Below are 18,350 nucleotides of genomic sequence, written 5' to 3'. Positions count from 1 at the left end.
ATATATATATATATATATATATATATTTTTTTTTTTTTTTTTTTTTTTTTTTTTTTTTTTTTATACTTTGTCGCTGTCTCCCGCGTTTGCGAGGTAGCGCAAGGAAACAGACGAAAGAAATGGCCCAACCCCCCCCCCCATACACATGTACATACACACGTCCACACACGCAAATATACATACCTACACAGCTTTCCATGGTTTACCCCAGACGCTTCACATGCCTTGCTTCAATCCACTGACAGCACGTCAACCCCTGTATACCACATGACTCCAATTCACTCTATTCCTTGCCCTCCTTTCCCTCCACCTCCGACACATATATCCTCTTGGTCAATCTCTCCTCACTCATTCTCTCCATGTGCCCAAACCATTTCAAAACACCCTCTTCTGCTCTCTCAACCACGCTCTTTTTATTTCCACACCTCTCTCTTACCCTTACGTTACTTACTCGATCAAACCACCTCACACCACACATTGTCCTCAAACATCTCATTTCCAGCACATCCATCCTCCTGCGCACATCTCTATCCATAGCCCACGCCTCGCAACCATACAACATTGTTGGAACCACTATTCCCTCAAACATACCCATTTTTGCTTTCCGAGATAATGTTCTCGACTTCCACACATTTTTCAAGGCTCCCAAAATTTTCGCCCCCTCCCCCACCCTATGATCCACTTCCGCTTCCATGGTTCCATCCGCTGACAGATCCACTCCCAGATATCTAAAACACTTCACTTCCTCCAGTTTTTCTCCATTCAAACTCACCTCCCAATTGACTTGACCCTCACCCCTACTGTACCTAATAACCTTGCTCTTATTCACATTTACTCTCAACTTTCTTCTTCCACACACTTTACCAAACTCAGTCACCAGCTTCTGCAGTTTCTCACATGAATCAGCCACCAGCGCTGTATCATCAGCGAACAACAACTGACTCACTTCCCAAGCTCTCTCATCATTCAATTCACTGACAGCACGTCAACCCCGGTATACATATATATTATTATTATTATTATTATACTTTGTCGCTGTCTCCCGCGTTTGCGAGGTAGCGCAAGGAAACAGACGAAAGAAATGGCCCAACCCCCCCCCCCCATACACATGTATATACATACGTCCACACACGCAAATATACATACCTACACAGCTTTCCATGGTTTACCCCAGACGCTTCACATGCCTTGCTTCAATCCACTGACAGCACGTCAACCCCGGTATACCACGTCGCTCCAATTCACTCTATTCCTTGCCCTCCTTTCACCCTCCTGCATGTTCAGGCCCCGATCACACAAAATCTTTTTCACTCCATCTTTCCACCTCCAATTTGGTCTCCCTCTTTTCCTTGTTCCCTCCACCTCCGACACATATATCCTCTTGGTCAATCTTTCCTCACTCATCCTCTCCATGTGCCCAAACCACTTCAAAACACCCTCTTCTGCTCTCTCAACCACGCTCTTTTTATTTCTACACATCTCTCTTACCCTTACGTTACTCACTCGATCAAACCACCTCACACCACACATTGTCCTCAAACATCTCATTTCCAGCACATCCATCCTCCTGCGCACAACTCTATCCATAGCCCACGCCTCGCAACCATACAACATTGTTGGAACCACTATTCCTTCAAACATACCCATTTTTGCTTTCCGAGATAATGTTCTCGACTTCCACACATTTTTCAAGGCCCCCAGGATTTTCGCCCCCTCCCCCACCCTATGATCCACTTCCGCTTCCATGGTTCCATCCGCTGCCAGATCCACTCCCAGATATCTAAAACACTTCACTTCCTCCAGTTTTTCTCCATTCAAACTCACCTCCCAATTGACTTGACCCTCAACCCTACTGTACCTAATAACCTACTGTACCTAATTTATATATATATATATATGTATATATATATATATATATATATATATATATATATATATATATATATATATATATATATATATATATATATATATATATATATATATATATATATATATATATATATATATATATATATATATATATATATATATATGTGTGTGTGTGTGTGTGTGTGTTTATAGTAGAAGATGATAGATAAGTGTCTCAGTCATCTTACTTTACTGAAGTTTGAAATACATTCTTCACCATTCATAATTACACTCAAGTCATCCCGTGTCCTCCACCCTCCTCCTCCCTCGACTGCATTTCAATGCCGTAATTTTATTTTTTCCTACTCAACATTCTCCTTTTATACATTCTTCCGAATTCTATTACTCGTTTCTGGATTTTTTTTTTTATCGTCTGCTGTCACAGCCGTGTCATTTGCAAATATCAACTGAATCACCTCCAGTCCCCCAGCTCCTAACATACCTTAAACCCGCCTCTCTTGCTGATTCAACCTTCACCATATATATATATATATATATATATATTCCTATGAGTCCAATATATATATATATATATATATATATATATATATATATATATATATATATATATATATATATATATATATATATATATATATATATTATAGTTTGTCGTGGTCTCCCGCGTTAGCGAGGTGGCGCAAGGAAGCAGACGAAAGAATGGCCCAACTCACCCACATACACATGTATATACATACACGCCCACACACACACATATACATTTCAACTTAAACATACATATACATACACAGACATATAGATATATACACATGTAAATAATCATACCTGCTGCCTTCATCCATTCTCGTCGCCACCCCGCCACACATGAAATGGCACCCCCCCTCTTCCCCCGCGCACGCGCGAGGTAGCGCAAGGAAAAGACAACAAAGGCCACATTCGTTCACACTCAGTCTATAGCTGTCATGTGCAATGCATCGAAACCACAGCCCCCTTTCCACATCCAGGCACCACAAAACTTTCCATGGCTTACCTCAGATGCTTCACATGCCCTGGTTCAATCCATTGACAGCGCGTCCACCCCGGTATACCACATCATTCCAATTCACTCTATTCCTTGCACGCCTTTCACCCTCCTGTATGTTCAGGCCCCGATCGCTCAAAATCTTTTTCACTCCATCCTTCCACCTCCAATTTGGTCTCCCACTTCTCCTCGTTCCCTCCACTTCTGACACATTTATCATCTGTCAATCTTTCCTCACTCATTCTCTCCATGTGACCAAACCATTTTAACACACCCTCTTCTGCTCTCTCAACCACACTCTTTTTTTTTTTTTACCACACATCTCTCTTTCCCTTTCATCACTTACTCGATCAAACCATGTCACACCACATATTGTCCTCAAACATCTCATTTCCAACATATCCACCCTCTTCCGGACAACCTTATCTATAGCCCACGCCTCGCAACCATATAACGTTGTCGGAACCACTATTCCTTCAAACATAACCATTTTTGCTCTCCGAGATAACGTTCTAGCATTCCACATACTCTTCAACGCCTCAGAACCTTCGCCCCCTCCCCCACCCTGTGACTCACTTCCGCTTCCATGGTTCCACCTGCTGCTAAATCCACTCCCAGATATCTAAAACACTTCACTTCCTCTAATTTTTCTCCTTTCATACTTACCTCCATTTGACTTGTCCCTCAACCCTACTGTACCTAATACCCTTGCTCATATTCACATTTACTCTTAGCTTTCTTCTTTTACACACTTTACCAAACTCAGTCACCCACAGTTACCCACAGTCACACCAGGATCTCTTTCCATGAAAATCTTGGTGTTACCCAGGGCGTCTTTCCAGAGGCTCCTGCAGCCCAAGGCTGCTCCACTTCCAAATGCAGGGAAATGTAAACTCCTTACGACTGATCAGCTCTTTGACGAGACTACAGTCCCAATGGTACAGCCTCACCAAAGGTCACTCTCTATATGTGGTGCAGCCTCATACAGACTAAGTCCAGTAGCACCCTACTCTCTCTCTCTCTCTCTCTCTCTCTCTCTCTCTCTCTCTCTCTCTCTCTCTCTCTCTCTCTCTCTCTCTCTCTCTCTCTCTCTCTCTCTCTCTCTCTCTCTCTCTCTCTCTCCAAATAATGTCTCACTAATTCTATATTCAACTTTCCATTACAATCAGCCTGGGACAGTTATACCTTCAGGCAACAGGAACGTGAGGGCCAATTTATTGCTTCCTTTGGATGTTTCAATACTGTCCGAGTCGAAGACGAGACAATCCTTGGTGAATTACTCCGCTTCGTATTTGTTCCACAGTTAGTCAATAAAACGAAATGGAAGGATATGTATGTCACACTGACAAGTTAATGTTACCATTTTGTTTACGGAGTTAATACCCTTTTTCGGACACAGATATATGATTGTAAACATCATTGGTCACTGGGCCATCTATAGTGTGGACTTACATAGCCTAATGAGCTCTACAAAGATAAGGTTACGGGGCAACATACCAATGTTATATCATCTGAGTTCCTCAGGTCGAGTTTGTCCCACCGAAATGCTTCGAACCCCTTAGCTCCGACCCCCGGGTATAGCCAGCGTTACTTTAACCAGCCAGACTCGCCAACCCCCGGCTGGTGTCCCCTGCATCACTAACACCAGGCACGATAATACCCAGCCTGCAACAACGACCCTGGCTGTACCCAGCGTCACTAACAACCTCTACCAACACATTTACCAAAGGGGAACAGTGTCGCTTGATATTGGTTGAGTCACAGTACACTGGTCTTACATTTTTACTCTTTCATTCTTTCTGTCTCTATCTGTTTTGTTTTTCTGTTGGTTGGTGCATCATTCTGTGTATGTGTCAGCTGCGTATCGGTGTGTCCTCCTGTGTCTGTCATCAGTATCGACTGCTTCAGCCTGTCACTCACCCCACCCCTGCCTCCCTCCCGTCCCCCGCCCTCCAGCACTTGTCATTAATACCTCCCGAGCCTCGCCTTCAGCACCTCAATATCCGGAGACAATCATACGTGACATGCCTGCTGTTGGGATGATGAGGAGACACTATATATATATATATATATATATATATATATATATATATATATATATATATATATATATATATATATATATATATATATATATATATATATATATATATATATATATATATATATATATATATATATATATATATATATATATATATATATATATATATATATATATATATATATATATATATATATATATATAAAATGGAGAGAGAGAGAGAGAGAGAGAGAGAGAGAGAGAGAGAGAGAGAGAGAGAGAGAGAGAGAGAGAGAGAGAGAGAGAGAGAGAGAGAGAGAGAGAGAGAGAGAGAGAGAGAGAGAGAGAGAGAGAGAGAGAGAGAGAGAGAGACAGTAGTTGCTATTGGTCATCATTATGGTAGTGTATGGTGGGCATGAATGGTGTTGGGATAGGAGCCGGTGTGAGTAGTCATGGATGATGGTTGGAGCGCATGCGAGAGTGTGTGTGACTCGTGCTTGTCTGGTGGATGTATATCTGGAGGATGGAGGATAATACTGAGCTGGGAGGTCTGTAATTTATCAGTGTTTGTCGGGTTATTTCACAGTGGGTATGTGTTTCATCAGTTCAAAATTTGTTGGGGGGAGAGAGGGGGAGATCTGTGGGTAGAGGTTGCTGGAGTGTGATGCAGGGGTAAGCTTTTTATTTCTACATCGGCGTTGGTGGTTCGTTATAGAGCAGTTAGGGTGGGAGGGGTTTAGTGCTGCTGCATAGAATTGATTGCTAAGAATGATGAGGTGGGATTGTACGAGGAGGATCTCTGTTTCAGTGTTAAGGAGTTGAGTGCGTATAGTTGCTAGGTAGACGGTGATTGTTCTGAGTGTCCTGTTCTATGTTGTTTGCAGCTTTGTTATGTTTGCTTTGGAGAGGATGTAAGAGCAGGTGGGCGAGGGATAGTTCAGAGTGAAGCGGATGAATTATTTATATAGCATGTTCAGTGTTTCTTTTTTACTGTCGAAATCTGGTGCCAGTTAGTGTTCTGAGGGGATTTAGATTGTGTCTTGCTTTTTATTTTGATGTTATTGGTGTGTGGGGTGAATGTCATGTGTGTGTGTCGTATGTGATGGCTAGAATGATTCGTGTTTTGTTCAGTGGAAGAGAATGCCATTCCAAGATGAGGGTGTGAGCTGGATGCACACCCACACACACACACACACACACACACACACACACACACACACACACACACACACACACACGTTCGTGGTGCAGTAGTCAGCGTTACTGACAGTCGGGTATGCACGGGCCTCCTGTGATCAAACCTGCATAGGTTTGAATCCTGTTCGCGGCAGCTGGTCCACAGTCCACCCAGCTGTTCATCTGTCCTGGGAGTTGGTTGATGAAATAGGTACCTGACACAGGCTAGGGTGTGGGTGTTTGACTGAGTGGAAGAATAATGAAGTGTACATGAAGAAGGAGGCACACACCTTACAGAAATGAAGACGGGCTGATAGCGAGGAAATTCGGTTGCATAGAGAGAGAGAGAGAGAGAGAGAGAGAGAGAGAGAGAGAGAGAGAGAGAGAGAGAGAGAGAGAGAGAGAGAGAGAGAGAGAGAGAGAGAGAGAGAGAGAGAGAGACATGGAGATACAGGTTCTCACAACGTTACGGAAAAATTTCTTATATCATTAAGTTACTGACCGTGCTAGGATCAATGGAAGTGAATTAAATGCGTGTGTATGTGTATGTGTATGCTCTATGCATTTTTCTTTCTTTCAAACTATTCGCCATTTCCCGCATTAGCGAGGTAGCGTTAAGAACAGAGGACTGGGCCTTTGAGGGAATACCCTCACCTGGCCCAATTCTCTGTTCCTTCTTTTGGAAAATTAAAAAAAAACGAGAGGGGAGGATTTCCAGCCCCCCCGCTCCCTCCCCTTTTAGTCGCCTTCTACGACACGCAGGGAATACGTGGGAAGTATTCTTTCTCCCCTATCCCCTATATATATATATATATATGTGTGTGTGTGTGTGTGTGTGTGTGTGTGTGTGTGTGTGTGTCTTTTAACAACACAAGATGACCGTCGTGGGAAGCCTGACCCCGATATATCGTTGTCTGGGCCTAAGCACCACAGAAACACACTTTCTCCAGATCTCAGCTGGAAACATCGGGTGTCCGAGACGGGAGGATGATGATCCCCGAGCAGCTGTTGTGTGATAAACACAGGTAGGGCGCTGGGAAGCTGCTCCTCCCAATGGATATTGGACTCACCTCATCACATAAAGACGCAGTAATATGAAGCTCACTAGAACAGCGGGCCTGAGCCACCCTGGTCCTGCCTATACCATTATACTTCGTATTACTTCACTCTTTCATCTGCTGCACTACTTTACGGAATTCTCGCATAATATTTTCACTTTCCTTATTCATATATATATATTTCCCTCTTTTGGAAAATTAAAAAAAAAAAGTGAGAGGGGAGGATTTCCAGCCCCCCGCTCCCTCCCCTTTTAGTCGCCTTCTACGACACGCAGGGAATACGTGGGAAGTATTCTTTCTCCCCTATCCCCAGGGATATCATATATATATATATATATATATATATATATATATATATATATATATATATATATATATATACATATATATATATATACTGTGGCTCAAACAAGGCGATTGCTACCAGCGGTACTCCGCTCAGTGAGTGAGACACAGACGGGTCAGACAAGCTCAGCAAACGAGAGGAAATGCATCGATTAGCGGTCATTCTGAGGCCTTTATATCACGAGAATAAAAGTAATGTAAACAGTGTTTAGATACCTCCCTGTGAGCCACAATGGTTATCAGATTTATATTGAAACAGATAACAAATGGATTAGAATAACAACAGCTGACATTACATTTTTTGGATTTCCAAAAAATTTCACATGGGAGATTATCATGTGATATCAGTGCTCATTGTACTGAAATTGGATAAAATATTCGTTTCGCATCGTAACACAGTATGTGGGTTAAATAACTGAAGTGCTAAGAGTACTGCAGAATTTAGTTCTTGTTCCCTTTCTTATCACAATGTGTATAAATGATTTATTTGACGTAGATCGGTCAAAGTCTTATTTTGCTGATTTGAAAAGTAAGAATTGTGTTAACATCTTAAAATGATTATACATATTCGTAAGATGACTTAGAACATCTGCCTGGTGAGAGATATAGCTATCGAAATTCACTGTAGGTAATCATGCAATAGATATTCAGGATATGAAAAGAAAACACATTATGAATATGAGATGTTTTGCCAAAGGGTTGCCAAGGGTTTAAGAGGAGAAAAATCTTGCAGCTATCACCAGCAAGGATATGCGAGCTGGTAAGTATGGCATACCTGCTGATGAAAAAACAGGAACTGTTAAACTTGCTGCAAGAAAATTTCAGTAAGAAATATCAGATATAATCCTGGTCCTCTGTAGTTCACGAGTAAGACCAAATCTTGAGGAGGAGTTAGAGTTCTATTCCCTTCCTCATCGAAGAGACCAAGATAGGCTTCACAGAGTTCAGGACGGAGCAATAACAACCCCGGACCATGAACCGAGCCACACGAGGAGAAACTATATAAGCACAAGACATTCTCTCTACAGAAGTGAAGGTTTCATGGTGACTAAATAGAAGTTTTAATGTAACTCGGAAATAGCAAGGAACAATACAGAGGGATCCTGTGAGTAATTGTCACCCGACGCGTCGTCAGGAAACGTTTCTGCACAATCGGATTCACTGAAAAACTGGATCCTAAGCTCTTAGTTAGAGCTATAAATCCCAGAACAATAAGGCCAGTAAGATAACACAAGACAGTTCGTCATCTTCAGTTCGTAGGTTACCATAACTAACAAGTAGGAAATGAAAACAATGAAATCAATTACTCCACAAGGAACATCGTGACAGGCGTATCAATATTCATTTACCTGTTTCTTCTATGTTTAAATGTCTAAATTTTCGATACTTGCCCCCACATGTGGGCTGGACGTAGCAGTGCCAGAGGTGTGGGCGTGACCCAGTAATCCCAGGGGTGTGAGTTCCACCTTGCAGTGCCCGAGACATGGGCTGGACGCAGCAGTGCCCAAGGTGTAGGTGGGAGCCACACCAGTTGTCTCCGTCGTTCACAGGGAGGCAGCGCGAGGCATTTCACAGCAGTTCCCCGGAGCGACACGCATTACATCTCGCATCCCAGAATCAAGTCTCCGAGACAGTAATCAGATTTACATTTTGTGAGTATTTACTGTGTGTTGCGACCTCCACACACGAGGGGAGGGAGCAGGAAGAGAGGGAGGGAAGTGAGGAGGGAAAGAAAAGGTGGAAAACAGGAGGGAAGACAACAAGGAGGATGGAAGTACATGGAAAGGGTAAGGAACAGGAGACCTGATGGTCCATGACGAGCCTATCTGCTGGATGACGGTAATGCTATCGAAATTCCCCATTCTGTTAAATCAGAGAGAGAGAGAGAGAGAGAGAGAGAGAGAGAGAGAGAGAGAGAGAGAGAGAGAGAGAGAGAGAGAGAGAGAGAGAGAGAGAGAGAGAGAGAGAGAGAGTAATATAGAAGATGCCTCCTCATCTACCATTTCTTCTAGCGACAACATATGGTAGGAAAAAGCCAAGAAGTTGTACCATGTAGTAAACATGCTGCCTTGTAAATTTCATAGGAAAGTGTGGATTGGAGTAGATTGAGTAGAATCTCAGGTGACTTGTCAGGTGTATCTACACACATTTCCAGCATGTGTGTGTGTGTGTGTGTGTGTGCGTGTGTGTGTGTGTGTGTGTGTGTGTGTGTGTGTGTGTGTGTGTGTGTGTGTGTGTGTGTGTGTGTGTGTGTGTGTGTGTGTGTGTGTGTGTGTGTGTGTGTGTGTGATATTACCTATTTTCAGTTCTCTGTTTATACAGTGGTGGATGGAACTCTACACTCGTTGGCTTTCTTGAACTTTTTTTCTACTATCATACAACTTTTCAAATTTCCGTGTGCTGTCCACATTTACTCCCTCTTAACTTTACCTATCCCAGTCATCCACAACTCTCATACATACAAGTTCTGCTTCACAACTTTCCTGATGCGTCTCTTACTTTCTTTTCATGTGCTATTGTTGCTCTGTATTTACATCTCTAAAAGAACTGTTCACGACGCATCATTCAGATGGTTTACAAACTGGAAATCTCTGATCAAGTCTCCCCTTACTCTTCTCTTTTCAGTAGCAGGGGAAATTTGCGGCCTCTAACCTCTCACTGTAACTCAAGTCTCATTCTTCATAAGCCATCTTTGTTGCTCCTCTGAACCTTCTGTATATCAATTCGCTCTACGTTTTGTGAGTGCGGTGAACTTAGATGTGTATTGAAATCTTTGTCTCTTATACAATATCAAAAAACCTGCAGAATATTTCTTTATATTTGTACGTTTCAGTGTTCTTCATATCTTCCAGTGGACAGCTTGTCTCCTATACATTGCTTTTCTGATGTTCTGGTGGCAGGATCGGTCAGGCGTCAGCCCCCACGTTCCCCTCACATACGATGCCCTGCTAGATCATGGTCATTACAAGGTCCCTTTTCCCTCTGTGTTCCATCCTCACCACTTTGTGTTTACCTGAGGTCGAATTTCATAATCTGTGTCAGCCACGCTCCAGGGACTCGTCTAAGTCCATATTGCAAGATGATACAGTCCTTTGTCTTTTTCTATTTCTCGTGCCATCTTGGTATCATCTGTAAACACATTTAAGTCTGCGTAGCAGGTCATATGCACACATTAAGGTTCGAGCTCTGCCTTATGACACTGATGACCCCATTCTGAAAAGGCTTCTCTGTAACACGCGTCCTCAGTTCCCTCCCACAAAGATAGTTTTCTGTCTGATAATTGATGGAGTCTCGTCTCTATGTCTACATGAAATTCCAACTTGAGCAGCGGCCTCTTATGTGGTAGAGCGTCACACATCCTCAGAGAGTCGTGCAACACACGATCCACTCATCCATCTCACTCGTCCTGCACGAAACTCATTCTTTCAGGGAACTTTAAGAGGATTGCCACACACGACCTCCTTTCCCCGAGCTCGTGTTGTCTCTCATTTTGATAGTCTCTCCTTCCCAAGTAATCTTTCATTTGCTTACCGATTATCCTGTCCGGTATTCTACACACCACACTCATTAGCGAGACTGACCTGTGATCGAGAGCAATTTCTTGACCTACTTTTCGTTGAGATCGACACGATATTTGATCTCTTCCATTTTCTTGGTGCTATACCCTATGTGTGTGTGTGTGTGTGTGTGTGTGTGTGTGTGTGTGTGTGTGTGTGTGTGTGTAGTTTCCTACTTGTACTGTAGGTGTAAGGATTTCTACACTCATGGGGCTCCAATCTCATAAACCTCCATTATCATACAACTTTTTAGAACTTTAAGAACCGATACTTTTCATCACCTACATCACTGACCTAGAGATAGAAATCGTCAACTCAGTCTCAAAATTTGCCGACGACACGATACTGGGAAGCCCAGCAAAGTCGAAGAAAGACTACCTGAAGCGTCAGAGGATTTTAGATACACTGGAAGTAGAGTGGACAGACACACGGCAGATGGATATCAACTTAGACAAATGCAAAGTGATGCTTTCTGGAACAAGAATATGACTTGTAAGTACAAAATGCTTGGTAAACCTATACAGAAAGTTGATATAAAGAACAACCTCGGTTTCTAATGATCTTAAATAAGGTATACAGCGCCTGACGGTATACAATAAAGCCAACTGAATATCAGGTTTCATAACCAGATACATAAACTACAAAACGAAGATTACGATACTCATTCCTTACAGTGTCCTGGTTAGACCTCTTCTAACGTACGCTCTTAAGTTCTGGTCTCCAAATCTGATAAAAGATGAAAAGAAACTTGAATGAATTCAAGGAAGAGCAACAAAACTAATCCCTTCAATCAGAAATCAGCTTTATGAGGAGAGACTCGAAGGCCAAGCATTAAGTTTTCTTAAATTAGTGCAGACTTACGATTCATTTCCTTTATTATAACGATAATGGACTTGTTAATAATTGTTCTAAACCATATATCGCTAATCATTTTTCAGAACCTTTGACGTTAAAAAGAAATAGAAAATCCATAACTAATCCTATAGATCTAAGTCTCATTATCAGATTAAGCACCTTCGGAAGCAGGTTATCATCATCTTCCTTCTAAACAAACTTTCCTTCTGCTTTCCTCAGGACAACCGCAAGGTGTTTTAGTCAAGATCTGTGGCAAGGTTCTATGACAAGGTTGTTCTCTATGTCAGCTATGTCAACATCTATGATCCTCTGTCCAACTTCTTTCTCGTCTATATTGATATATTGTTCAAGATTTGTAAAAATTGTTCGTGCTGTGAATCAACTCAGATGTATCTATCTTGTAATGCTGAACATAATTGAATATGGTGCCATATGAAAGTGCACACTACACTGTGTGGTGAGCAGTAATATTACCATGTGAGGGAGTGGACACTACACTATGTGGTGAGCAGTAATGTTACCATGTGAGGGTGGGCACACTAGGGTGTGTGGTGTGGGAGTGTCGACGTGAGCTCAGGATGCTGCACAGTGCGGCAGACGCAGCCCAGGGGCCTCCTACTTCAGCAACATGGCAGATGCATTTACGTTTCCAGCACCGGCGGCCACCGCTTTTCTTTCCCTTTATGTTTTAGGATCCGGTCGTGGACAAAAGTCCTCTTCGAGACCGCATCTGAAATGAAATGAGGAAAACAAATGGCTTAGAAATAGAAAGGTAAGGAGAGAAGAGGAAAAATAATCTTACCATTTTTGGGGGAATGAAAAATCTGTACGAGAAGACATAAGACGGTGAACAGATCCAGAGCTTAAGGTTTGTAGGGAAAAAACAGACAACACACCACTTCGCCTTGATTGCCAACGGCTAACAGTAATAATGTGACGCAACAGATTGTCGAGTGGTCTGAGAAATAGCGGGGGCACACAAGCAACCAGTTCTAGTGAGAAAATCCATAAAACAGCAAAAGTAGTTAGAACCTCCTGAAATGTTAGCAGTGATCCATACAAAGACGGATCAATCCCTTGTATTATCGAAGCAATTGTTCAGAAAAGAAGAACTAGTATCTGGAAAGGATTTCCAGTTTCTCCGAGGCAGACTTAGCTATATGCGTTACGTGGGGTTTCCAAGACAGGTTCGGTGTCACGGTTGTATCAGAAATATTTACCGTGCTGAGCGGTGGAATTATAGTCACTGAAAGAAATGAAAAGATTGTGAAAGGTTGTAGAGGGGAAATAGTAAGACAATGGGCTTTCATAGAATCAAAAGTACTGCGCTGTGATTGTCATATTGAGGAATTCTCTCCAAAATCCCGTGTTTATAGAAACTGTCGTGAGGAGATGCACACTGATCAAGCAAGAGAAAATGGAGCGGTTTTGAAAGTAGAGGAAGACAGTGTTGAGTGATCAGTGTGTGAGTGTCTGGGTTATGCCGGGGGAAGGATATCGTTGATGAAAAGATGACTGATACCAGGGATAGGTAAAGAGGGAGAGGTTGATCCATAAACACCTGCGGAGATGAACCAGGCAGAGTTCACATGAGGGGACAAAGTGAGGGAAGAGGAAGCCAAAAGAGGGAAGCTTGGAGATAAGTCCCCGATGCAAAAATCCTGTCAAAAGCCTTCGCTCTATCCCCATAGTCTCCCACAGAAGATGACAAGACATTAATAACACAAGAGAGGATCTCGCACGTGGATCTCACCTTGCCCAAGACATACTCACAGTCAGAGAGGAGACACCTGAAACTTTAGATGCTATATGAAAATGGGAGTTGAGAAAACCTTCAAAGGTCCTTGAAGTGGTCGAAATCAGATCAACAGGGCGATAATGAAAACAGATGGAACATTCATCCCTCTTTGGGATAGACTTCACCATTGTATGATTCTAGAGTGAAGGTAAAAGTTTGTTTTTAAGAACGGGAACAGAAAAGACAAGAAAATACAGACGCGAGTTAAGATGGTCATTTCGTTAAAACACGAGAAAAGAGTCCGTAAGTCCAGACACCTTGCTTGTGTCTAGAGAGACAGAGGTGTCTCTTAAACTACATGGAAAGAGTGTGTAGGGAAATACAGAGGATTAAGAAGAGGTGCGACATTTGATGAGGTCATCATAAAGTCGCTGAAGGTAGAGAAAAGAGAAGGATAATGTGTTTTTTATCTCAAGGTGAGACAGTTAGTGTTACTGGAACGGAAAAGAGAAAAAAAGCTTTGCGACAGAAGTTGTTAGAAATATTTCTGGCCAAAGACCAGGAGTAATAGACTAAAAAGAAGTACCCTGATTTTCTGCTCCCACGAAACTTCTGCAATATAGTCTTATTCCACATCAACATTCTTCCAACACTTCAACGAACATTTTCCCGCCAGTGTTATCTGTACAATCTTTCTTGCACTTCGCATCTCTATAGTGATTCAACATTCGCTTCCTCAGTGAACACCTCTTGTCTCCATCACAAAGACGATAAGTCTTGTATCAGCAGGTCTGATCATCTCGGCTGTTTACCTCCGATCACCAGTGGATCGTCTGGCACCAAACATCAGAAGGTTTTGTGTGTCAGCCTCTGGATGAACTCTCACAAGTGACGGTCGTCTGACCACATCTCTTATACCTACGGGAGAAGGAGCTCCAGCAGGAGAGGCGGTGGTTCACAGGGGAAGGGACTTTACTTGAGTTGTTTACCTGGCTGAACATGGCATCAGAGCTAAAAGCCTTCGTAATTGTGGTTAGATACTTAATTTTCTCAACTGTCAACAGAGGAAGTCAAAATTTACGGTCATAGCCTTCGTAATGCACATCATATCTGCTGTAACCAGCCAGACAAGATGTATATACCGTTCTTCACGCTGAGCTGACGCTGAAGTAAGTCCTCAGATGGATCCTGATCAGCGCAGTTCCCAAGGAAAACCCGGGGACAATAAACCCTCAGGCTTGGGAGATGAAAGGAGTGGGAACGTCCGGCGTTAAGATTCCAGAATATGTAGGAGGGAGACAGACGACGGGGGCGGCCCACCACGACCCCTGGCAGGACCTGCTGGGGAGTGACATCTTCCCCCGTCAGTAATACACAATATCCTGTCGTATTGTCCTGTTGTAGGTCATCACCTGTAGGTGTAGTAGTACCTTCCGTCTCTGTATAGGATGTGTACTGACACGTTCCCAGCTAAGTAATGTACACATGCTACATATGTAGCTTTATGTACTGATATAAACCATTGATGCGGAGTGAATTGTCACCGGAAACTATGATCTTCGTTTTCTGGGAAGTGCACATCGTTAACGGCTAGTCAGTCTATGGAGGGAAATATGCCATCACCACAATGTTTACTTCGTGACTGATGTCTCTGGGATTAAAGAAGTGTGGCCCATCTTTCTAGGGATGATTCACAATATTTCGCTATAAATATGACACGATTCTTTTCCAATGATGTAGAACATCAATCGTCACAATGGCTTGTTACGTAAGGAAGAGAACCTCATTCAGCCCAGATGCCTTCCTGCAAACTGCTGCAAGACATGCAACAATGGAGGATCACAGGGAAGGTGTTAATGGTTGGAGGGTATGGACGCCAGTGAGGGACCAGGGACTGATCTCATGGATTCACACATGACGATAGAGAGAGAGAGAGAGAGAGAGAGAGAGAGAGAGAGAGAGAGAGAGAGAGAGAGAGAGAGAGAGAGAGAGAGAGAGAGAGCTTTGTTGATAAGCCCACTTTTCAGTGGTGCAAATCAACTAGACAAGGTCAGCTGGCAGCGTCACAGCTCCACACAGGTCAGTAGCCACGTCTTGCAGAACTTGATTCCTCTGGTGTTATCCCTTGTCACCCACCCGAGTCATCAAGTTACGATACGTCGTTACGTCGCAGAAAGTTACGAGACGATAATGTTCCTCTGCCGCCTGTCGCTGTAGACTGTGACACCATGGATGGCACTGATTACTGCAACCACACAGCCGCCAGGACCACTGCTGGGAACGCTGCTAAGATCATTGCTCTCACCATCTAATTCACAGCACTTCGTAGATCATATCTCTACCCTGACTGAATTAAACCACCAACAGTCGAAGAGAAGCGACTAGATTTCACTTGGATGGAGAAGTTTGTGAAAACACAACTGCGTTGTGGTGTGAGGTGGAGGGAGTTGAGCAGCGAGGGTGTGTGGCAGCCCTTTGTTAGGGTAGATGAAGGACTCACAGCGGCCTGTAGTGTCGCAGGAGCTGGGGAGGGAGAGAGGGTGTGGCTTCTCTCGTTATTCCCCAGTGTGTGGCCATGTGGCACCCCATCGTCTCACTACCACCAACAGCTGTGCCATGCCAGGAATCATGCGCGTCTGTCTCTTCAGGATATTCCCGCAAACAGCGAGCATCTCTCATGAAATACCCAACGAAAGGAAACGTTCGAATCTATCTTTTAGATCCGAGTCTGAGAGATTGTGTACCCCCTGAGCGGGCAGGGCCGCTTCTACCTGGTCAGAGGAGGACACGCCAGGGAAAATCTCTTGACTGAATGTTAATTTCCAGGTGACTTGGATGTCTGGTACTTCGCTTGTGTCTGTGCGGGGGCGCTGTCGTCTTCTTTCAGCCTCCCCCTCCCCATCCCTCCTCCTGCGACGGGACGGGGAATATGGAATGTTCACTGAATCCCATTGAAGGTTGATGAGCGTATGATTCAAGATTCCTCCCTGCCAGTGATCACAAAATTATTTTTCGTTTCTTCTCTCGAGAAGGAAAGTCTGAGAACACGATTGATAAAATGTGCACAAAACGGAGAAATGGTCCTACTGAAAATGGTGGGCGTGAGAGAGAAGATGAAAAGGTTATAAAAGGCACGTGAAGATGAAATTGTATTAAAAAAACAAGAACTAAACAGCCAAGCAGAAGCAATATATGTATATACAGTTACTTCTGTAGCGAGTGTGCTTTACTGAAAATGACATCTAGACATTTTCCAGGAAGGACGATACAATGACTTCGATATCCCAGCCTCTGGTGGTGGTGGTGGTGGTCTGGTAACAGCTGGTGTACTGCAGTAGCACGAGCCTCCCTCCGCCCCCGGACCCTGACCGTCTTGCCGCTGCGTCAGCCGTCCATGTCATTCCGGCTGCCCTCAGCCCTGCAGGAATTTCATTAATGAATATCTTGCGCTAAAAGTACAACGAGAACACTTTCTACAACGTTACACTGGAGCGCTTGTATCACAAAAGATAATGGCTCACCCGGGCGTGAATGGGAAGCAGGCACGTTTTCCTTTGCTTCAAAAGGGTTGAAAATATTGAGAGTCGAGGAACAGAAAACGGATGGACACTAGTGCTACCAGGGAGACCGGACGGCGCCTGGCACGGGAAGTGAGACAAACGTGTAGAAATATTATTGTTTGTATCTTACTTGATAACTGTAGTTAGAGAGAGAGAGAGAGAGAGAGAGAGAGAGAGAGAGAGAGAGAGAGAGAGAGAGAGAGAGAGAGAGAGAGAGAGAGAGAGAGAGAGAGAGATGATCTTGAAGCTCTTAATTAGCAGGAACCCCTCTACAGTCTCCGAGACTCTTCGAATCTTTTTTCCTGGGTCTAGAGTGGATCTTACAAACGTTTCAGAAATATGAGCATAATATTTGTTGGCAGATGGAGGCAGGTGTTTCCCTGACCTCCGTTGGAAGGTGAAGACTCAGCTGATGACAGAGTGAGAGAGGCAGAGGCTTGGCGTGGCACATCTCTTGAGACTGACTCAAAGGGTTGTATGCAAACCTTGGGTCCTGAGACCACTGGAGGCACCGGGTCGTGTTTCGCCACTACCAGTATTTCTAATATGATTCAGGTAAGATATATGGGCAGCAGACAATACTATGTAACAGCTATTAAAGTACGCAGGTATACATCTGTGGTTAGTGGAGACAATGTAAGGTAACATGTATGCTATTTGTATACTGACACTTGCAAGCACACTCATGCAGGCACGCAGACAGACACAAAGAGAGGCAGACACAGCCCTCTACACAGGCTGCCAGTGAAGAGCTTTTGAGGGAGAGACAAAGCTTTGTCGGGAGGAAATGAGTGAGGGGAAGGGGGTATCAGCTTACTTGCTGCCCTCCTGCTTAATGCTCTCCTCCTCTCCCTCCTTCCCTCTCCGTCCCTCTAGGATTCCTTCCTGCTATCTCCCTCTTTGTCTCCATCCTCATAAATCTCCATGCTTTCTTTCGTCTTCTCTTGTGCCCCTCCCTCCTTCCCTCACCCACCACCTCCCTGCGTCCCTCCTTCCCTCTAATTTTCCCTCACTCCCTTCCCGCTTCTCTCCCGCCCTCCCTGGGCCTGTGGGAGTCGCCGTCGGCAACACACAGTAAATACTCACAAAATGTAAATCTGATTACTGTCTCGGAGACTTGATTCTGGGATGCGAGATGTAATGCG

This window comes from Panulirus ornatus, chromosome 9 (assembly GCF_036320965.1).
Source record: "Panulirus ornatus isolate Po-2019 chromosome 9, ASM3632096v1, whole genome shotgun sequence".
In the NCBI taxonomy this organism is placed as follows: domain Eukaryota; kingdom Metazoa; phylum Arthropoda; class Malacostraca; order Decapoda; family Palinuridae; genus Panulirus; species Panulirus ornatus.
Note: the sequence above shows the minus strand (reverse complement) of the source record.